Below are 23,783 nucleotides of genomic sequence, written 5' to 3' on the forward strand. Positions count from 1 at the left end.
GATTTTACTCAGCCAGATGGACACATATCATAGGTGTGGCCAAGTTTGCCACGGTCCCATAAAGTTTGTTTCCAGCCACCAGTCCTGGCTCTCAGTGTTCTTCGCTGTTATTTGGCTGTAATTTACCCCTAAACGTCTTTTCAGAGCCCAGTAAGCAGTGCAGTGTTTGTAATGCTGCAGGGCAACACTGACCAGCAAATTTTCTGGTTTGGCAGCGGTCAGGTGCTGGATTAGAGAGGTTTAACTTCTGCTATGGATGCTGCTAAATCATTATAAAGGTGAGTTCATAACCTAAAGTTTATAGCTATATGAGAAGGGAATACACTATACTGGTACAAGGCACTTTTATGTCCATATAATTCTGTCCACATATGTGGGAAGGACAAAGGTTTGTGCCAGTACAGTTATGTTGGTGTTTAAAAAATCTGCCCCATAACTGCAACAGTTATACGAGTACAAAAATGAAAATAAACAAAGCCTTTGGGTCTGAATGCATCAAAAATGTGACTGAAGGTACCACGTGTGTGAAGTGTTCCTGTAAAACCAGATATTTTATGCAAGACTAAAAACGTCATTTTCACTAACAATGAGTTACTAATTATCTAAGCACAGAATAATTATCAGCTAGCACTGCCTGCTTTTTTCACATTCAGAAGAAAACAGGCTTCGCTCCTCACTGTGGTTAACGAGACCAAACTTTCAACTGTATTTCTCTCTTACACACTACAGAAATGATCTCTGCAAGCATGAGAGTTGAATCAGCACAATATCTGACAGCCCGTTAAACTTGAAGTGTACACGGCTGCAGTCCCAACCACTCTCCTGTATGGATGGGAAACCTGGACCTTGTACAGAAAATGTGAAATTGCTGGAGCGCTTCCACACACACAGTCTGAGGTCAATACTGCACATTCGATGGCACAACAGAGTCACAAACCTGGAAATCCTGCACAGAGCAGGTACGACAGGCAGTGAAGCCGTGATTCTGAAAGCCCAGCTTCGCTAGACAGGGCACGTCATACAAATGGAGTCAAGAATCCCTAAGCAACTCCTCTATAGTGAACTCTCCCAGGGTAAAAGGAATCAAGGTAGGCCTCGCAAGAGGCATAAAGACTGTGTGAAGGCCAACACTGCTCACACTGGATTAAAGCCAAAGCAGCAGAGCAGCATGCAGAAGACTGAACGGGCTGGCGTGCTTTCGTACGACACACGTATGACAACTTCGAAGAGCAGTGACACGTACGCCTCATTGATGCTCACGGGAGGAGAAAAGCAAGAGCAGCAGCCGCACCGACAGAGCTAGGACAATCCCCTTGCCCTTACTGCGAACGCCCATGCCTTTCAGGGCTTGGACTCCTCAGCCACACGCCAGTCCGCAACCGATGAGCCTGTGCAAGCTAAAGAGGTCATCGTCGGACACGACGGACTACCGAGACGAGAGAAGAAGACTGAATATTTACTTAGCTGTCCTATTTTCAGGATGCTACACTCTACTGATAGTGCACATGTGCACAAGTCAAAACAAAAAGCAGTCAAGTAGCACTTTAAAGACTAGCAAAATAGTTTATTAGGTGAGCTTTCGTGGGACAGACCCACTGCTTCAGACCGTAGAAATGTGTGCATGGGCACACTCTACTGCCCTCTGCCGGGTGGAATCAGAACCACTCTCCTGTCTATAAGAGGCAGTACACTTGAGAGTTTCCTTTAATTTATGCGGCAGGGCTTTGAGCTCCAGGAACACGGGGATCGATATTTTGTCCCTACTGTCTTGTGACTTCTGAGTACCACAGTGTGCAGCACAGGGCCTGCTGTGAATACGTAGGTAACCACCGATTGTTTGAATACTGCAAATAAGTACTCCATGCACTTTTGGCCAGTGAACTTTAAAAGTGTCTTAAAAAACCACCCAAAAAACAAAAAACAAAACAAAAACTTAATTCAAACATTTACTAACTAATCTTTGGAGCTTAAGGCACAAAGCAAACAGAGGCAAGCTACATCAAAGCCTCCCTATTATCACTCCCTACTGAACTGTGAACATATAAATTCAAAGCTGACAAGCTAGTTAGACTTTTAACTAAAAAAGTTAGTGCAATTAACTTTAAGCATGCTACTCTGCTACTGTACTGCTGGCACCAGCTTTGAAAAGTGGCCCAATTCTTCTGAGGAACAGAAAGACCATTTATCTACTGTATTTATTCAGGGCAAGCCTCCTCCTTCATGTCAAACTGGGGAATGTAGTGCTCCTGAAGATGACTGGCAGTGATAAAGGAGCTGGTACAATTTTCAAGAGAGCATGTCACACTTTTCCAAGTCTTTAAACCAAACTGAATAATATGCCCTCCTAAACAACAACTGGGCACCACTTCCAAGAAACACACTGGACTGCAATGCTCATAAATTACTGGCATTATAAAACCACAGTCCTAACCAAACCTACGATCTGGATCTCCTAGACACAGGCAATTTGAATAGATACAATAGTGGAAATGGTCAGCATTAAAATTGGATGGGAAAGGGTCATCTTTCACCAGATATAGTCAGAAAGTGAAGCTACTTTACAGAAGTCTGGCAAATTCCCTCATTTGGCACTGAACAGGTCCTGAGGTGCCATACCAGAGAGGTTCAACCAGTATTACCAAATCCCACCAGAGAGGTGGAATATCTACAGCAATGGAACCACCTCTCCTGTTGATGTCTCCACCAAATTCTCCAGCTGGGCAGTGGCCCCATTTTAAATGAAGACATAGCCCCAGCCACCAGTACTAAGTGTTCCACAGGATAAAAACAATCTTACTGACACTCCCCTGTTCAGTCTCCTTGCTGAGCACTTCTTGTGCTGGGCCACACTCCCCCTCTGGCAGTCTGGCTCTAATGAAGATACAAGAAAAGGCCTAAGATACAAAGGGACCACGTGTTATTCTATAGCATCTATAGTGGCAACTCGCTCTCATTGCAGAATGAGTGCATGGAGATTGAAGGGAAACCCTTTATTTATCAGAGATAAATGCTGTACTACTGGTCAATAGCTTGAGAAACATCTGCAAAAGCTCGGTAGTGTGGTTGCAGTATGTTTTGAGCTTTATAGCCCATTAAGAACCAGACGTAAAATCCCATTTAATTAACCAGTTAAAAGTTAAGTTTAATCTGTAAACCTATTAAATGGGAGGGCGTGGCCCCCCTGCTGTGGAGCAGGGCTGTTCTGGCTGGGCTGGAGCACCCCTTCCAGCAGTGGGGTCCGTGGGGCCGGAACAGCCCCTCCCCACTGCAGGCAGGGGGCTACTTCAGCCCCCACTGGTTAACCTTAAATATCCCTAGATGGAACACTGCTTGAGATGGAGCTCTGGGAAGCAATGTACCTAACACAGGTGTCTTGCCTCTGGGGACAGGGAGGAACCATTGTTGTGATGTATCCTGAGCTCCCTAAATCCAGGGCCAGTTATTGAAAAAGGGAAGCAGGGTCATGCCTGGAAGATACCTATCCTGGAGCATTCCCAGAAGCCAAGAACAGGCTAGGGCTCAGCATAAAGCCCTTCACTGTATGAATGTTTTTGCAAGACTAGTTGCCAAGTGTGACAAACCTGTGTGTTTCCTAATACTAAAAGAACCACTTGTTTTGGGGACCACTGACAGGTTGGCCAACACATAAGGGATGTCCATGAGTAGCCCTCAACACAGGAGAAAAAAATAAACCAACCACCCCCCTTCTCCTCCTCGCCAAATCCGTGGACCATATTCTGATCTTTGGACAAGACCCAGTCTAATTACTACATATTACATTCTTTCACCACTTAGTAACTTAGAAACCCTAGGTTTATTAAAGGGGAGAGCATGAGATTAAAAAAAAAAAAAAGGTGTTCCAGTCTGCAAGATCTGTTTGGAGGAGGTCTGCTGTAATGAAGAGATGTCAGGGAATCAGCAGCCCAAATGATGCTTTAAGTACTAACTGTCAAAACACTGCTACTTCACTCAACCAGCAGCAACCCATTATACAAACACTCCACTAGGTAGATTCCTTTTCACTTGTTATCTGACCTCAGCTTTCTGAGACTCAAAGATTAACACCCTGTTCCACCTGCTGCCTCCTCAAATATATGTGTAATTCAGTGCTTTGTAGCACATTCTTTCCCTGTCCAAATACTATGTAAACAGCTTTGCTTCTGCAAGTATTTCAGGCAAGCTGGAGACAGTCATGCTTCAGGAATTTCAGAAAATCTAATTAAATTAGGAAATCCTAAACCCACGCATAGAGTTTACATGCACTGCAGCTGTAAAGTTCACAAGATAAATAAGTACATACATAAAGCACACTATAGACAGCTTTTCAGATCTCCAGCAGAAGCCACTCTTAGTAAATAAACATGTACAATACAGTCACATTAAAGAGCTGGGCAGACTTAAGGTTGGCCCACAATGCCATTGTGCTCACTACTGTACAAACAAAAAAATATGACAATCTTTGCCCCATGGACCTTATGATCTAAGACCTGAGACAATAGGTGGATGCAGAAGGGAGAAGACATGGAGACAGCATGGTCTGCACCGGGCTCAGCATCTCAGTAGCCTGACTTAAGTACAGGTTGAACCTCTCTCATCTGACACCTTTGTCATCTGACCAGTGCCAGACAGGAGAATTTGCCAGATCATGGGAGGTTAATATTGTCTAGCAATATTCCCAACAATTCCACTGCTTGCTGGGCTCTTAGAAGACATCTAAGGGTAAATATCAGCAAGGAACATTGAGAACCAGGGCGGGTGGCTGTAAACAAACTTTATAGGACCCCAGGAAACGTGGCCACACCCAGGATAAGTGGTCTTCTGGGTACCTAAAATCATGGCAGATTAGGGATGCTGCTGAGAAGTTCAACGTGTATCCTGTAGTCATGCCGGCAAAGGAGGGTTTTGAAGAGGCATCTGAACATGGAAGATGAGGTAAGTTTGTGGATGTTTACAGGAAGTGTCTTCCAAGCATATGGGCAGCATAAGAGAAAGGATAAGGATACTCTTCTGAAAATTTATCAAGTGGGTGATGGATGTGGATATCATGGGTTGACTGGGGAGCACTGAGAGCTTGACAATGGAAGAGGGAGGATACCTGGAAGGGACTGACTCAGAGGGACCTGAAAAGCAAACACAAAGCAGCTAAAGTTTGATATAATAGGCAGTGGGAACGGATGGAGGTTTGCACCACTTTTCACCTGCAGATGTTAAAGCACTTTGAGAACAGTTAAGCAGTTAGGAAAAGCTGATAACACCCACATGAGGTAAATCAATTATCTCCACAGTACAGCTGAGGAAATCAAGCCACAGAGAAATTAAAGTGACTTGACCAAATTCACACAGCAAGTCATTGGTGAACCAGGAACTGAGTCTAGGAGTCCTAGCTACTGGCTTAGAGATTCTTGCTTCTACCATGATCATGAGGCTCATTATGGGGTGATGTAGAACCCGGTGTGAATTCCACTCCCAGATAGCTGTTGGATTATAACCTAGCCTCTGTCATACAGGACTTTGTCACCACTTGGGTGGCTCACAACAAGGTGACAGATCAGGTCAGCTGTTTGGAAACTCCATCTAGTACAGAACGCTGCGATATTTCCTCGCAGCAAGATGGACTGTTCTGAGCCTGTCACACCTGTGCCCTGCTCCCTACAGTGGCCACCCAAAGAATCTACTGAGTCAAGCCCGAGGCCTCTATCATTTTCAAGGCACTATGGATATGTGTACACAGCAACTACACACCCCGAACTGGCCTGTCTCACCTGATTTGTTCGTGCAAGTCTCGGACTGCAGGGCGGTTCCACTGCTGTGTAGACTTCCAGCTTGGGCCGGATATTGGGCTCTGGGACTTTCCCTCCTTGCAGGGTCTAGAGTCTGGGTGAGTGTCTACATCCCAGTTAAACAGCCTCACAGCCTCAGCCCCATGAGCCCAAGTTAGATGACAGAGGCCAACCACATGCTTCTAAGTGCCGTACAGACATAGGCCCAGCCCTCTAAAAGCATCTAAAAGAGCTGGAAGATCCCCTACAAGTCTGTAACTAAGATCTCTGTCTCCTTGGGCACCAGTGAACTTTCTATTTTAAGGGAACCCCCCCTGCAGGAGACAGAGATTTGTCCAAGGCCTGTCCGAGACCGCGGAATGAACTCCCACAGGAAATAGCTACCACAAACCTCACCACTTTTAGCTCCTAAGGCAAAGTACATTGTACCCGGCCTTCTCTAACACAAGTGTACTGTGCCCACATATTACCAAACCCTCAAAAAATGACCAAAACACTCCACCACCTATATAACTTACCTCCTGGAGAAAACAAAAAAGCAGTCCAGTAGCACTTTAAAGACCAACAAAATAATTTCTTAGGTGATGAGCTTTCGTGGGACAGACCCACTTCTTCAGACCATAGCCATACCAGAACAGACTCAATATTTAAGGCACAGAGAACCAAAAATAGTAAGCAAGGTTGACAAATCAGAAAAAAATTATCAAGGTGAGCAAATCAGAGAGTAGAGGGGCAGAAGGTGGGGGGGGAGTCAAGAATTAGATTAAGCCAAGTATGCAAAAAAGCCCCTATAACGACCTAAAAAATTCCAGTCTCGGTTCAAACCACATGTTAAAGTGTCGAATTTGAATATAAAAGAGAGTTCAGCAGCCTCTCTTTCCAATCTGTTGTGAAAATTCCTCTTCAGTAAGATGCAAACCTTCAGGTCATTAACAGAATGGCCCACTCCATTAAAATGCTGGCTCACCAGTTTGTGGATCAGGAGTGTTTTTATGTCTGTTTTGTGCCCATTAATTCTTTGCCTAAGAAAGTTTGAAGTCTGTCCAATATATGAAGCATCTGGGCATTGTTGGCACATGATGGCATATATGATGTTAGCTGAGGAACATAAGAATGTGCCCGTGATTCTGTGAATAACCTGGTTAGGTCCAGTGATGGTATCTCCAGAATAGCTATGTGGACAAAGCTGGCAACGGGCTTTGTTGCAAGGAAAAGTTCCAGGACTGGTGTTTCTGTGGTATAGACTGTGATTGTTGGTGAGAATCCTCATAAGGTTGGGAGGTTGTCTGTAGAAGAGAACAGGCCTGTCACCTAGGGCCTTCTGGAGTGTGGCATCCTGATTAAGGATAGGTTGTAGGCCTTTAATAATGCGTTGCAGTGGTTTGAGTTGGAAGCTGTAGGTAATGACCAGTGAGTGGTGTTCTGTTTACTGGACTGCTTTTTTGTTTTCATCGTATATAGACTCGTACGGCTTTCCCTCTGTTACTCCTGGAGAGAGTAGAAGAGCCAAAGCAAATCACACAAGCCCCATTAGTTACACTGCTTAATGCACTGCAGGAAGGTGCTTAGCTACTAAGAGGTTGACAGCAGTCAAAGAACCTCAGGAGAAGAATCCAACATAAGCAATTTCAGATTTATCCTATATTCCTACACTCATTTTTCTTTTCCATACTTCAGCTGATAGCCTCTCACTTCCTTGCATCTTTTCATACTACTCCATCTGCTGTGATTAGCCTCTGAGACTTGGCCAAGTTTCATCCCTTTTTGTTGAATCCATTCACTTCCCAAGAAGTTCTGGCTACGGTGACTGTGGTATTCTGGGAGTGTTCCACAATGGAAAGTAACAGGCTATCATTGTCAAGATGCCAGTAACCAAAGTCTTCTCTGCTGATGACATCAAAGGGAAGGGAGAAAAATGTTACTTGCTGTGCCGCAAAGTAAATCTTCCCATCAATTATTTTTTGTGTAATTCTTTGGCCTCTTGAATGTATTTTTATTGCAGGTCGAGGGACACATGCACTCACTACAAGTTGCCTAGTTAGGTGTTTCTAGCCAATGCCTATGTTATTGACTCTCTAAAATGCATCAAAACAATCAGCTGAAGGAAACACTGTGGGACCAATGGTTGTTTGCACCGAGTGGGTGTATTAGCGAGAGCACAGCAGAGAAGGACCATGCTTTCCTTGCTCCTCCGCACATAGATCAGTTTTCTGCATTCCTTGAGTGCAAAGCGTGGCACTGTCTGAGCAAGTCTAGTGTTTGACTCTTGAAATGGGCTGGGGAGCTGAGCCAGAATAAGGGAGGGGAAAGTACATAACAGGTGGCAAAGCTCCTAATTCCAGTAAGAACCCCACCCTACAATTCTGGTGGAGTTAACTCATTGCCTCTCAAAGCTACCCCAATGAAGGCAACAGCTTAAAAGCCACAATATAGCCCAATGCACTTCGCCATTCTAGTGCAGACAGAATGCAATTCTAAAGCAGTATGAAGACCAGCTCAGGGAAGAACTAGAAACACTGGACTACTGGTGGAAAAGCTTGGGTTTTTGGAATTTAAAGAATACTTCTCAAGCTGAACAGTTTATTTCACTCAAACTTCTGATTTGCTCAACACACCTACACCAACCGTCAGTTTCTTAATGCATTAGCTGAGCCAGATAGTGAAAGCTCATGAGCAACCAAACCACGACTCAACTACCCGAGTGAGCAGGGATGAAACCATGCTATGTGCTTCCAATGCTCCTGCAGCCTTGTCGGGTGGATCCAAGCGGCTGGTTGCAGCATGTCACATTAAAGTAGTTTTGTTACCAACTAGAGGGAAACCTTTTTCCCCCCAGCCCACAGATCACATCCTTTTAAAGCAAGTTCCTTGCAAGTGAAGGAATAAGCTCTTTGGGAAAGGGGTCACCTTTCTGTAGGCCAGAGGGGTCACTCATTCCCTTCTCTGTGGGAATCATACAACATTCCTGCCTGTCTGGAAAGCAAGCCAGTGGAGAAGTGGCTCATGCCCAAGGTGGCAGCAGGATCTGTTCCACTCCATCCCCAGGAGAGCTCACGGCAGCACTGAGGGTCTAAAATATGGCCATCAGGGCATCGACGACAGCGCACAGGGAGTCCCCTGCGGTCATGGAGAAAGCAGGGGGAGGAGCAGCAGGCTGTTGCTAGAGTGAGGTGGGGTTGGTCTGGGGTGCGCGCTCCCCGGGGAACACAGCGTGCTCTCCCTGCTGCTGTTCCAGCTCAGCCCGCTGCAGCCGTGACTCGTGCTTCCCTGGTAACCCCATCACTGCCCCACTTGGAAAAGCAACGCTTTGCCCTCTGCCACATGGGGATATCATGCAGCGTGTTCCATCAGCCCAGGGCCAGATGGCGAGTGGGGCGCACAGAAGCCTGGTCCTGCGGCTGTATGTCAAAAGGGACCCAAGATTCTATAAACTAACAGCAAACATCACGGATCAATGTCCAAATTCTAAGAGGAGTAGATTCAAATTTCAAGGAACTTCACTCATCACTTTATTTCCAGTCCAGCAGACCGACCCCCCCATGCCTGAAATCGGCCAAATGGTTTTTAAAAGACGTTAGAAAAACTCCTATTTGTTACCAAATTCCAATGTCTGTAATGGGGCAGTGTCAGAAATGGGTTACAAAGACAAAGCCAAGGCTAATTAAGCAAGCTCCTCATTCGCCAATTAAAAATACCTACTCAACGTCTGCAACTCTCTCAGGGTATGTCTACACACCTGCCATAGTCCTAAATAAGGTATTCTGGACTAGCTGTTCTAAAATAGCTCATTTCGCAATAATGCTGTTACACAAAACTGCATTTCAAAACGGTACTTTACTATTTTGAAATGCAGCTTCTAAACACACAGTGCCTATTCTGAAATGCATTATGGCTTATTTCAAAATATGCGCCACTCCCTGCCTTAACAGCATCTATTTCAAAATAGGCACTATTCCTTGTGAAATGAGCTTTACTTATTTTGAAATAAGGCACCTGCTATTCCAAATTTATTTCAAAATAGCGGTTGCGTCTCATAGACGCTAGCAAAGTTATTTCCAAATAACTGCTGTTATTTTGAAATAAGTGTTCTGTGTAAACCTACCTCTGGGTTTAAAAACTCTACAACAGCCAATTTAGGAGTGGACATCCCAAGATCTGCGCGATCAGTTCAACAATTAAACATTTTCTCGTGTGCTTGTTTTCACGGCTCTTGAGATGGCTGCACCATACCAAGATGGGTTTACCCCTTCCTCCTGCATGGAGTGAGCTGGAAGGTACTATTTTACTCTTTATCAAATCAAATGTAAATGCTACGGGTCCAGTTCTACCACCTTTTTGCACAGCTGGTACTAACACACTTGGGATGCAGTCCCACTGGGAAATCACTGAGACTGGCTGTGGAGGAAGATCCTAGGTAGTGTCCTGGCGGTACAATCAGGTCTTAATGGCACTGGGCACTTACGCCATGGATTCTTCCACTGATGCCAGTAGGCCTGTTAAAGGAGTAAAGCAGGAGTCAGCAAGCCCCAGCATGGGTGCCAAGTATGGCACGTGAGCCAATTTTCATCAGCATGCAAAGCAGGAGCTCAGCCCTGTCCATCCTCCCCCATGCAGCCAGGAGCTTGCTCAGAGCCAGGCCGTCTGTGGATTAACAAAAGACTAGCTAATGCTACCAACCAACACTTCAATGGTAAAGTTCAGCATCTGAATTTATTTATTAATGAAGCTGTTGTAAGTAGGGCTGTTAGTGGCTTTAAAAAGTATTGCCAGCACTTGGACTGTACAGGTTAAAAGGTCCAATTTTGGCAGTTCTCCTTGGCAAGTTTGGAGTAAAGCACTGTTCAATCAGCGATGACATGGGTTGTTAAGCTCTTCAAACGTACAGAAAATGCAAAGGCCACAACCCTCTCTGACCCGATTCAACTAGCAAGGCATGGCAAGGATTCATGTGCTTGATGCTGCTTTGACGGGAGCCAGTGGGGGGTATTTGCAATTTGGAAAGCAAACACGGGCTATAAAAGCAGCAGGTGCAAAATGTTTCAGCACCTGAACCTAAAAACCACTCTTCAAAAAGTAGCAGCAGCAGCAGCAAACAAACAAGTAAAAAAAAAATCTTATCTCCCCAAAAATTCAGTGCAGTTTTCACAAAGCGCAGTTAAAAAATGACTAAGTTTTCCTGATATATGAATTTGTGGGGGAGCCATTTATCAACGGGCCTGTTTACCTCTGTAGCAGAGTCCCTCAAGCCAAGAGCCATGGCATTCCCCTTTGACTGATTAATTAGCCAATCAGAGGACATTTTTCACGGTGAGACATGATGGTTTATTCCTGCTAATGCTCCGTCTATAACAGCGACACATTAAAGCCAACTCGGCTCTTTTAGCCTATCGAAGTGACCAAAAGGGAAGGCGAGAAGATAAATCAAAAGAGCTCCCCCAGTTTCATTTCAGTCCCTAACTAAACCCCCAAGGAATGAACAGAGAGAGGCAAGACTCTTCACCGACGAAGAGAAAAGGGAAAAGTGCTGGTTCTTTGAGACTGGGAGATGTCTCTCTATCTGCTCATTTCTGAACGGCAATAATTTACTCTCAGTTGATTAACAGTGTACTTACAGAAGAAGCAACAAAGCATCAATATTGAGCAGTTCTCGTGATAAAACGAGAGAAGAGCTAAGTTACCATGTCACACAAAGGAACTTTTACGATTCCTCTGGGACTAACGGCCCCGGTATTGAGAAGCACCAAACATAACACCAAGGCCCTGATTCACCACTGCTCTGCGGTCAGATACACTAGCACAAAGTGGGTGCAAAATGCTACCAGTAGTGTTTTGCACTGGGGTAATGAGTACGCAAGGTGCAAAGCTGTGACAAACTGGGCCCTCTGTTTATATTGTAAAGAGTTAGCTAGTATTTGTGCATACCACTGCCCTCTACTGGGTGGAAGCACAACTGCTCAAGAGTCGAAACGCTCAAGTGTAAGTCAAAGACTCTAGCAGCTGACAAAGGGGCTTTTGTTTCCGAAGTTTCACAGACCACAGTTTGCAGCGTTGCTGTAACTGGGAGGCCACAGATTTAATGCAATATGTTGGCAGAAGCTTCTCTCTTTCAGAAGTAACCTTCAGCTTTGCTTGGGTCCCTCAGGGTAGGGGCGGGGGTGAATGAGTCAGGGTTGGGGGATGAGGAGGGGCCAGGGCAGGGGGTTGGGAGATGTGGAAAGACTTGGGGAAAGGGTGGGGGCAGCTGGCGGTTTCTCACAGGGCCTGGGCCGGGGTGGTGGGGGCCACAGAGGCCACCCACCCTATCACCCCCATGACAGCGGGGGCCACACAGCGCAGCCGGTGGCTGCTCCTCAGGCATGATCAACACAGCACAGACAGCACTGGCTGGTCAACATTTGCTCCCCAGGGAAGGCCAGGATGGCAGCGGTTGTGCGGCTGGTGAGCCGCTGCTCCCCAGGGATGGGTTGTCATTTGTGAATATAACTGTCCCTGCTATCATAGCCATCCCTTTGTTTGATAAGAAACAATCCCATTCCACACACATCCCATTGTCATGGCACAACCAAAACCATGACCTTGCCTTAAGGCATGATAAAAGGAAGCTGCATACCAAATTTGGTCATCTCTTAGCTCTTTCCATTTCGGAGGAGTTCTTCACCAAACAGACTAAGACAGACAGAAAGATAAACATACAAACTCGCTAAAATACATAGTAGATGTATCCATACCAACCACCCATAGGGTGCAACTACGCTAGGAACTAACTTTAAAGTTAACTTTGACGTTAGGCACTACATTGAAATAGCCAGCAGAGAGTCTACGTGCATTTGCCCTTACTTCTAAGTTAACTTCGAAGTAGGGAGCCCAACTTGGGAGTCCTCACTCCATTTCCAAAAATGGAGTAGTGCCCTACTTTGAAGTTTAACTTCAGAGGATGTGTGTAGATGCTCAACTTCGAAGCTGCTTACTTTTATAAATACAGTAGAAACAAGAGGAAGACCAGGGACAAGGTAGGGCCAGTGCTCAGTGAAGGGGGAGAAAGTAACAGGGAACTTGGAAATGGCAGAGATGCTTAATGACTTCTTTGTTTCGGTCTTCACTGAGACGTCTGATGAAGGAATGCCCAATACAGCAAATGCTAGTGGGAAAGGGGCAGGGTTAGAAGTTGAAATAAAAAAAGAAGAAGTTAAAAATCACTTAGGAAAATTAGATGTCTGCAAGTCACCAGGGCCTGATGAAATGTATCCCAGAATACTCAAGAAGCTGGTAGAGGAGGTATCTGAGCCTTTAGCTGTCGTCTTTGGAAAATCATGGGAGACAGGAGAGATTCCAGAAGACTGGAAAAGGGCAAATATAGTGCCCATCTATAAAAAGGAGAATAAGACTAACCAGGAAACTACAGGCCAGTCAGCTTAAGTTCTGTGCCAGGAAAGATAATGGAGCAGGTAATTAAAGAAATCATCTGCAAGCACTTGGAAGGTGGTAAGGTGATAGGGAACAGCCAGCATGGATTTGTAAAGAACAAATCATGTCAAACCAATCTGATAGCCTTCTTTGATAGGATAACGAGCCTTGTGGATACGGGAGAGGCACTACTAGTAGATGTGGTATACCTAGACTTAAGTAAAGCATTTGATAAGGTCTCGCATGATATTCTTATAAAAAAACTAGACAAATACAATTTAGATGAGGCTACTATAAGGTGGGTGCATAACTGGCTGGATAACCGTACCCAGAGAGTAGTTCTTAATGGCTCTCAATCTTGCTGGAAAACTATAACAAGTGGGGTTCTGCAGGGGTCTGTTTTAGGACCAGTTCTGTTCAACATCTTCATCAACGATTTAGATATTGACATAGAAAGTATGTTTATTTAGTTTGCAGATGATACCAAGCTGGGAGGGGTTGCAACTGCTTTGAAGGATAGGGTCATAATTCAAAATGATCTGGATAAATTGGAGAAATGGTCTGAGGTAAACAGGATGACGTTTAATAAGGACAAATGCAAAGTGCTCCACTTGGGAAGGAACAATCAGTTTCACACATACAGAATGGGGAGAGTGTCTCGGAATGACTACAGCAGAAAGGGATCTAGGGGTTACAATGGACCACAAGCTAAATATGAGTCAACAGTGTGATGCTGTTGAGAAAAAAGCAAACATGATTCTGGGATGGATCATCAGGTGTGTTGTGAACAAGACACGAGAAGTCATTCTTCTGCTCTGCTCTGCTCTGCTCTGCTCTGCACTGGTTAGGCCTCAGCTGGGGTATTGTGTCCAGTTCTGGGCACCACAGTTCAAGAAAGATGTGGAGAAATTAGAGATGGTCCAGAAAAGAGTGACAAGAATGATTGAAGTCTAGAGAATGTGACCTATAAAGCAAGGCTGAAAGAATTGGGCTGGTTTAATTTGAAAAAGAGAAGATTGAGGGGGGACATGATAGCGGTTTTCAGGGATCCAAAAGGGTGTCATAAGGAGGAGGGAGAAATCTTGTTCTGTTTGGCCTCTGAGGATAGAACAAGAGGCAACGGGCTTAAACTGCAGCAAGGGAGGTTTAGGTTGGACATTAGGAAAAAGTTCCCAACTGTCAGGGTGGCCAAACAGTGGAATAAATTGCCAAGGGAGGTTGTGGAATCTCTATTGCTGGAGATATTTAAAGAACAGTTTAGATAAACGTCTCTCAGGGATGGTTTAGACAGTACTTGGTTCTGCCATTAGGGCAGGGGGCTGGACTTGATGGCCTCTCGAAGTCCCTTCCAGTCCTATGATTCTATGATGTAAGCAACTTCAAAGTTATTTTCGCAGTGTAGACACAGCCACAGTGAGTAAACCATGACAGTTAAGGCAGCTAAAAATTCACAGTTCCCAGGAAAGATTCCTACAAACTAATATCTTCAAAGTCTGGCTCTCCCAAATTAGGCCAGATCTATGCTAGACCTGAAAGTCCATCCTACATACGCAATTCCAGCTACGACAATTGCATAGGTGGAATCGACGTACCTAGGATCGACTTATCTGGCCGCCCTGATAGAGGGAGGTCAACAGGAGAAACTTGTGTTGACCTCCCGCACTCCTCGCGATAATGAGTACAGGATCCGGCTGTTGAGCCCTGATAGTTCCATTTTGCTTTTCTCTGCTAGGTGCGAAATCAAACTCTGGAAGATTGACTGGGTTGATCTCTTGGTCAGCATAATAGCACAAAGCAATTTCCCAAAGGTACTGGAGAGTGCATTCAAATCACTTACCAAAGTTTACCGTAAGTGATCAAGCACTTTCTCTCCCCCACTCCACCACCTACCACACTATTGATTTTTGAAGATACAAGTGAAAAACCATTACTAATATACAAATTGGAAGGAGCAGCCCTTACAACAAACAGAAGCAGTGAGCAGAGGCTGAGTGGTGACCAAGTTAGTGGAATGTTTGGTCAGGGTTTATAACAGAAGCAGTTCAGTAACCATCCATTCCAACATCTGACACTTTATTACAGGACTATTTATTCTCGTTTACTGCCCGTACTGATAGGTTCACTGCTTTAATGAATTGTTTAAGAATATTTACCCCTTGACCATGCAGAATGCATTAATCATTCTTTAGTTGCAAAGAGGAGGAGCTAACTGAGATATACGAGATAGAAACAGACTGAGCACAGGACTGAGAGCCATGAAGTCTCTCTGACAAACTCCCTCTGGGAGCCAAGTCATGACCTTGGAGCCACAGCTCTTCCCCATTTAAAATCTGGTATCGCATGAATGCGATACACATGAGAGACCACTCAAGACTGAAGGAGGAAGACAATGCTGTGGGAGCCATCAGATTTTTGAGAGTTATTTCCAATAAGATGATTTATAATTCTGCACTTCTAACATGTTCAACTCATTTTTTTTCTTGACTTTATTTACCATAGGAGCTTGGCTTTCCCTTAGGAGATCATTCCACTGACTGACATTGCCATTAGGAAACTTGCAGAAGAGCTAGCTTGCGTTTCCTTTTCCTAACTTCAAATGCCTGCTCCTTGCCCTATTCCCTGCTTTTGACCACCCTGAATAGAAGAACCCTTTCCTTTTCCTTTATTACTCCCCTAAACAAAGTTATTTATAGACACGGTGGTTGTCTCCATCTGCCTGTTTTCTAAGATGAACATACCGATTCCTCTACACGTCTTTCTAGGACTTGCCCTCTAACCCCTTAACCATTTTACTAAGCTCATTTTGGACTCCTTCCAGTTTTTCAATGTCCTTTTTGCATTGCACTTTCTGTACTCTGAACACCATATGCCAACTGAGGTCTTCCCAAGCTCTAACAGCACTATCAGTGATTTTTATCTGATAACCAACTTCTCTCTGACGCAATACTTAATTCTGTCCACAAAGCTTTGAAAAACATAGCCAATGAATCCTGACTCCACCCCATGACATACACATTAGTTCCATTTTACAGATGGGGAAACTGATGCAGAGAGAAGTTGTGACTATTCTAAGAATACATGAAGGCTTGTGAGGCTTAATTCTGATAGGTAAGTATTAGCATTCTCATTTTACAAAGGGGAAAACCCGAATATGGAGAGATTAAGTGGCTTCCCTACAGCCTCACAATGAAAACAAGCAGTCCTGTAGCACCTTAAAGACTAACAATTTTATTTATTAGATAATGAGATTACATGGGTAAAATCCACTTCATCAGATTGGAGCACAACTCAAGGTGGGGAGGGATAGCGCAGTGGTTTGAGCATTAGCCTGCTAAACCCAGGGTTGTGAGCTCAGTCCTGGAGGAGGCCATTTAAGAGCCTTCAGCAAATAGGTTTTAAAAAAAGTATCTGTCAGGGTTGGAGGCAGGTCCTGCTGAGAGGGCAGGGGATCAGACTTGATGACCTCTGAAGGTTTCTTCCAGTTCTATGAGATAGACAGAAATCTGATGAAGTGGGTATTACTCATGAAAGCTCATTATCCGATAAATAAATTAGTTTTTAAGGTGCCAAAGGACTGCTCTTTTTTTTGTGAGGGGGGGAGCCACAGACTAACACAGCTGCTACCCCTCTGAGACTATTAGTCTCATGATGAGCCAATGATACAGCAAAGATTAGGAACATTTTCAAGTTCTGGTTAGTCTAACCACTAGCCAGCAAGATCTCTGATAACTGCTGGGAAATGCAAATCAGTTGAGACAACTTGGAAAAAAGCGTCAAAAACCAATTTCCTGATAAAAGGTGGAACAGCAATGGGGAGGGAAGGCTGAAATTTCAGATGATTAACAGGAAAGTGATCACGCCAAACCTGGAATGTAATGGGCAACGGGGCTTTGGCCATTTAAGGGAACTCACGTATGACGACATCCACATTACTACAATTTAAGGAAGCTGTTTACTGATCCGATGGCCTGAGACGTGGAAGTGAGAAGTGTTTCAAACACGTTTTCTATGCAGGAATCCGTCTTATTAGAACCATCCCAGAGAACCAGAGCTTCTCCCCAGCCCCCCCCCCAAAAAACTACTTAGTGCCAAAATCATGTTGTTCATCTAGTGAGCTGGAACCATCTAACTCATTCCCAAATCCTCAGTCTCACTTGGGGCATTTTCTCCTGTGATAAGGCTCCATCAGGAAACACAGCTGGATGGAGGAAGGAAATTCTGAGAAGAAAAAAAACAGCGGGGGTTCCAGGAAGTTCAACCAGATAGGAACTAGTGGAATTTGTTTTTCTGTCTCCCCAGCTCTTAAGCGAGTGAGAAAACTATAAAGGGGGGTGGGGAGAAGCCTGGCAGGCACTGCCCTGCAAGCAGGTCCCCACAGCAGGTCTCAGGAGAGAACCATAATTACAATTCAATATTTTCGATCACTCATTGTCTCCCTGAGAAAACTGCAGACGTTTCCAATTTAGGTGAGCTCTGAAGCTCAGCCATTGTTTTCAGGGTAAGGGAGACGGTTCCAGAGGTCCCTCTGTAGTTTATTAAAAAGGCTTTGTTCGGCCACACGATTTATCTTGAAGGAAACATTTATTTTAGATTTAAAATAATTTTAAAAAGAAGGCGTCTATCAAAGGCTCTGGGTGCCCTCATCCCATCTGTACACATAACGAAATCTCAGCAGCATTATTGTAACCACTTTAACAAGATCTCTGCCGGCCAGACACTTAGCTAAACTCCTTTCCACCCCTTCAGAGTTAGGGGGAGCAAACCCACAGCCCTCTCTAAAAATCCTATCAAACATGATGTCAGTTTTTGTAGCCTGCCTGAATGGTGGCACAGACTACTCCAGTCTGAAAGCCCATGCCAGGGTTCTGGCGGGACATCAGTTTTTTTCCTGCATTCCCTCTGAATAGGACTTACATAAACTAGTGTCCAGGAGAAGATGGAAAGAATTATAGCATCTGCATTGCTCTCTCTCTGCCACATCAGGGAAGTGCCCAGGAACTACAACAAAGACTTCAAATAAACCTGACAAAGGGGTCAACCAAGCCACATTCCTCCCCTGCATGGGAAGTCTGGCATAGGAGACAAAGGCTACGTCTACACGTGCAGCCAACATCGAAATAGCTTATTTCGATGTTGCGACATCGAAATAGTTTATTTCGATGAATAACGTCTACACGTCCTCCAGGGCCGGCAACGTCGATGTTCAACTTCGACGTTGCTCAGCCCAACATCGAAATAGGCGCAACAAGGGAACGTCTACACGTCAAAGTAGCACACATCAAAATAGGGATGCCAGGCACAGCTGCAGACAGGGTCACAGGGCGGACTCAACAGCCAGCCGCTCTCTTAAAGGGCCCCTCCCAGACACAGTTGCACTAAACACCACAAGATCCACAGAGCTGACAACTGGTTGCAGACCCTGTGCCTGCAGCATAGATCCCCAGCTGCCGCAGAAGCAGCCAGAAGCCCTGGGCTAAGGGCTGCTGCCCACGGTGACCATAGAGCCCCGCAGGGGCTGGAGAGAGAGCATCTCTCAACCCCCCAGCTGATGGCCGCCATGGAGGACCCGGCAATTTCGACGTTGCGGGACGCAGATTGTCTACACGGTCCCTACTTCGACGTTGAACGTCGAAGCAGGGCGCTATTCCTATCTCCTCATGAGGTTAGCGACTTCGACGTCTCGCCGCCTAACGTCGAAGTTAACTTCGAAATAGCGCCCGACGCGTGTAGACGCGATGGGCGCTATTTCGAAGTTGGTGCCGCTACTTCGAAGTAGCGTGCACGTGTAGACGCAGCTAAAGAGAGGTATAAAAAATCTGTGAGACTCCATGTTGCACATCTCCCTTCACTTGAGGAGCTGAGGAGTACAGTTTTTACACTGTTTGCCCTCTAACATCACAGGTCACTGGAATCCAGAGAGAAGGGGAGTAGCTATTGCTCTGTGGTTAGAATAATTTAAGAAGAAGGTATGCCGTCATCAGCGGGGTCGTCATGTGGCTGTCCAGCAGGAGCCTCAGAGGGGATGAAGATGTGATAATACTATTCCAAGATGCCCTACCTCCTCTGCCAATATTTCCATGTGGCTGTCAAACCAGGCAGCAAGGAAGAGCGCCTTGCCTCTCCCACACCCCCGAAATCCAGTGCCACATCAAAGCCATTAGCCATCACATTTTTGTCAGAATAAAAACATGCCTATATCTAAACACACTTCTATCGTGCTTCCCCTCCAAGGGTTGCCACCTCTCTAACTGGTGCTACCCAGACCTCAGAGGCCCCGCACATACTCTCTCTCTTCCACGAAGGCCCAGCCCTCACTGGACGCTCCTCTTCCCCCGTATACCTGTCATTCAACTGGCTCACCTCCCTGAGCCTTCCTGGGTGTAGGAGGCAGCTCCAAGATTAACGACCCAGTGCCTCCCTCCCCACGAATCCCACAATAACCAGTCTTTTGATGTGGGTGCCATTGAGGGATGCCAAGTCACTGGTAGCTTCTAAAGGAGACAATATTAAAGGCTTCACTGCAAATGACTGTGAGGTGACAGAAAGATAGAAACATCATAAAAAGCCAATATGGCTCCACCAGGACCTGAAAAATCAAAAAAGGAGGCCAAAGAAAGAGGAAACCATGAACTACTTGCTTAGGAGGAGCCCAGAAGAATAATATAAGTGCATAGGGACAAAGTCAGAAAGGCTAAGGCGCAAAATGCAATACAATTTAACATACATTAGGAGAAAAAGGAACATGGAAAGGAAATGGGTAGGATAGTTAGTGGGAAAGCATAGCAAATAAATGATGACATCAAGAAAGCAGAGAGATTTAATAATGCCTACTTTGCGTCAGTTTTCACTAGAAGGTTAACAGTGACCACACGCTCCACAAAAATGTTCAAAAGGGGAAAAGAATGCAAGCTAAAACATGGAAAGAATAGATTAAAGAATATTTAGATAAGCTAGATGTATCCAGATTGGCACAGGGCCTGACAAAATTTATCCTCAAACACTGAATGACTAGGTGAAGGGGTATTGGAACCATTAGTAATTATCTCTGAGAACTCCTAGAGCACAGATGACATCTCAGAAGACTAAAAAATGGCAAGCATAATACCTATCTGCAAAAAGGAGAACAAAGAGGACCCAGGGAATTATAGACCAGTCAGCCTAACTTCAATAGTTGGAAGGATACTGGAACAAATTATTAAATCAATGTGTAGGTACCTAGAAGATAATAGGGTTATAAGACATAGCCAGCAAGGATTTCTCAAGAACAAATCATGCCAAAGCAACCTCATTTCCTTCTTTGACAAGGTTACTCACCTAACAGAGATGGAGGAAGCAACAGCTATGATGTGATACATCTTGATTTTAGTAGGGCTTTTGACACTCTTACCTTAACATTCTCATAAGTAAACCAGGGAAACATGGTTTAGGTGTAATTATAATAAGGTGGGTGCACAACTGGTTGAAAGACCAAATGAGAGAACAGTTGTCAGTGGTTCACTGTCAAACTAGGAGTGTGTATATCTAGTGGATCTGGGAAAAGTCAGTCTTCGGTTTAGTGTCACAGGTTGAACCTCTCAGGTCCAGGAGTCTCTGGTCTAGGAGGACCATGAATGTTGCTGGATCAGAGAGCCCTGGTGGATGGGATCAGGTGCTAGTGGTAAAGGGGCTGGAAGTCAGGAGATTGTCCAGGGCTGAGTGCAGAGCCAGTTCAGCCACTGGGAACCCTCCCAGGGCTGGCAGCCTGGAGGCAGAGAGCCCATCTGGGGCCAGAGGCAGCAGCAAGGGTTGGTGTCCAGAAGGGAAGCTGAGCCAGGAAGCTGGAGGTCCCCCACAAAAGTCTGGAGGCCTGCAGCAGAGGGGTTGGAATTGACCTCTCCTGGTCCACCAAACTGCCTCGTTTGGGACTGGTCAGGTCCTGAGAGTCCCAGACCAAGGAGATCCAACCTGCACTCAATTTTCATTAATGACTTGGAATTAATTTTTTAAAATTAAATTAAAATTCATTAAATTAAACAATTAATGAAAGTGGAGAATATGCTTAAAAATCTGCGGATAACACAAAGCTGGCAGGGGATGCAAACATTTTGGAGGCCAGGATCAGAATTCAAAACAACCTTGACAAACTGGAGAAGTGGTCTGAATTCAACAAAATGAAATTCCATAAAGACAAGTGCAAAATACTTCACTTAGGCAGGAAAAATCAAACACACAACTAACTACAAACTGGGGGATAACGGGCTAGGTGGTAGAACTGGTGAAATTCTTTTGGGAGTTCTAGTGGACCACAAACAGAACAGGAGTGAATCTGATGCAGCTGTGGAAAAGACTAATATTGTGGGATGTAGTAACAGGGGGTGTCGTATATGCAACACGGGTGGTAATGGTCCCATTCTACTCAGCTGAAGTGCTAGGCCTGATTCCTGGCATTGAACTTTAGGAATGATAGGGAGAAATTGGAGAGAGTCCAGAAAAGAGGTTTAGAAATAATAAACAACAACAAATAATAAAAGGTTTAGAAAACCTTAACCTAGGCATGTGAGATCTTGAGAAAAGGTGACTGGGGAGGACCTGATAATCTTCAAATATTCTACAAAAAGGACTTTGATCAATTATTTGCTGTGTTTACTGAATGAACAGAAGGAATGGGCTTATTGTGCAGTAAGAGAGATTTAGCCTAGGTATTAGGAAAGGCTTTCTAACTGTAAAGGTAGTTAAGCTCTGCAATACGCTTCAAGGGAGGTTGTGGAATTCCCAGCCTTGGACGTTTTAACAAGAGGTTGGCCAAGCTCCTGTTGGAGATTATCTAGGAAGTTGACTTGGTCCTGCCATGGCATACAGGGCTGAACTTGGTGACTTCTCAGCATTCCTTCCAGCCCTACAGTGCTCTGATTCTAAAATGAGATCACATTTGGATAACTCTGGGCAAACTGTCATCTATGTCTTTATATTCTTCATCTCACATTCCATTTAACAAAGAGAGACTGCAAGTGCCAGCAGGTTCTGCTACACCTTGAGCTACCCCATGACACAGCCTCAGCAAGAAAGATGAAAAAAAGACCTATGGCCATACAGCTAAAAAGAGAGGTTAATCGAAGAGGCATGTGATATCTTATACCACTAGTCCAATAGCTAATTTCAAAACTGCAATGAATTAAATCAGCTGCCTTGTCACTGATGTCACTCCCTGAACCGTTATCAACCAAATCCAAACTATGTGGCTTGCAAAATAAAGATTTTGATTACTACTCATAGTTGTTAACAAGGCAGGATGGCTGTTTCTTTAAATCTCTCCAATTAACTGTACCTCTATTCTTGGGGTCTGGGAAATTTTTACCAAAGGAAGCAAATCTGACATCTTCTTTCTCCCCTCAGCAAGGCTTTGTTTATTTAAATGAAGGGGTCATATTTGATCAAAATTGTAAAGCTACCTAGGCGAACAGCAAGGCAGAGTGTCATAGCTGGGGTCACACCCCGCAACCTCATGGAGGTGCACTGGTTTGGACAGAGTGCTGATCTTTCCCATTGTAACACGCAGTGACAGCATCTCCTACCACTCTATTCCCAAGCTCCACGTCACCAGCTTCCCGTGAAGCTGCAGAACAGCTTTGAAATGTTTTTGACTGGAGCTGGCACAAGGCTCTGCACAATCTTGCTCCCATACGTATGGTATAAAAGGAACCCTCTCAGTTTAAGCACAGACTGCACCCCTCCCACCCATCACAACAGACCTCTGAGTGCCCACAGGGCTAGGAGTAAATACCTATGGCACATTCTTTTGTCCCTTCTCTGGGTGAATTCTAGAAGAGGTGACCAGTGCAAAGATTCTAAGGGGGGCACCAGCCACATGCCCCTGCCCTACCCCTCCCAGCCCTTGCTCTGCCCATCCTCCACTCCTTCCCTGCCCATGCTCCTCCCAACCCTGCTCTGCCCTTCTGCCTCCTCCCCCACTGCTCTGCCTATGCCCTGCCTCTCCCCACCCTTGCTCCATCTGTGAATGCCTCCTCCTGTGGAACAGCCGTGCTGCTGCCAGCGGGTGCAGGAGAATGAGTCTCCCGCCCGGGCCCCGGAGCAGCGAGGCCTAGAAGTCACACGATCTAGGAATTTCTTGCTGCTTTTGGGCCATACCACTTGGAGGGAGATGGAGGGAGAGGAATTCTGGAGGTGCAGATGGCTCCCTGAACACCTCCGCTTGTTTCCTATGCGTACGAATTACCATAAATACTGCCAAAACACTCGCCTGCCTGCACTAGTCGTGCTCCTGTGTAAGGAAATCATTCTGTATATTTATAGGGCAGACACTCGCCTCGGAACAGCAAACTGCTCCCAAAATGTTAAGTGCAAACCTAGCTCTGACCTCCAGAACTCACATCAGTAAGCCTATAAGTGTCAATCTGGACACTTACCTCAAGGAACAAAGAGTCTCTGGTGATATTTCACAGCAGAAATGCTCTGTGCCTGCGGGTATTGCTCACCAAATAACGACCGTGAAAATCGAGCTACCACATTTAAGGTGACATAAAAATGGCTCCTTGAGTTTACAATTTATAAATGCTCAGCACTCTCATTCAAATCTAAGAAAAATTTGCTGATTTTGGCCAC

At 45.1% G+C, this 23,783-nt stretch overlaps 1 protein-coding gene and 1 pseudogene across 1 annotated transcript in view; both read right to left on the reverse strand.

The window, feature by feature from the left end:
- PINX1 (PIN2 (TERF1) interacting telomerase inhibitor 1) overlaps window positions 1-23,783 on the reverse strand; it is a 94,006-nt gene that overhangs the window by 51,338 nt on the left and 18,885 nt on the right. The gene's annotated exons all lie outside the window — the stretch shown is intronic.
- On the reverse strand, window positions 627-754 carry LOC142011722 (small nucleolar RNA U3; annotated as a pseudogene).

This window comes from Carettochelys insculpta, chromosome 3, assembly GCF_033958435.1.
Source record: "Carettochelys insculpta isolate YL-2023 chromosome 3, ASM3395843v1, whole genome shotgun sequence".
NCBI lineage: Eukaryota > Metazoa > Chordata > Testudines > Carettochelyidae > Carettochelys > Carettochelys insculpta.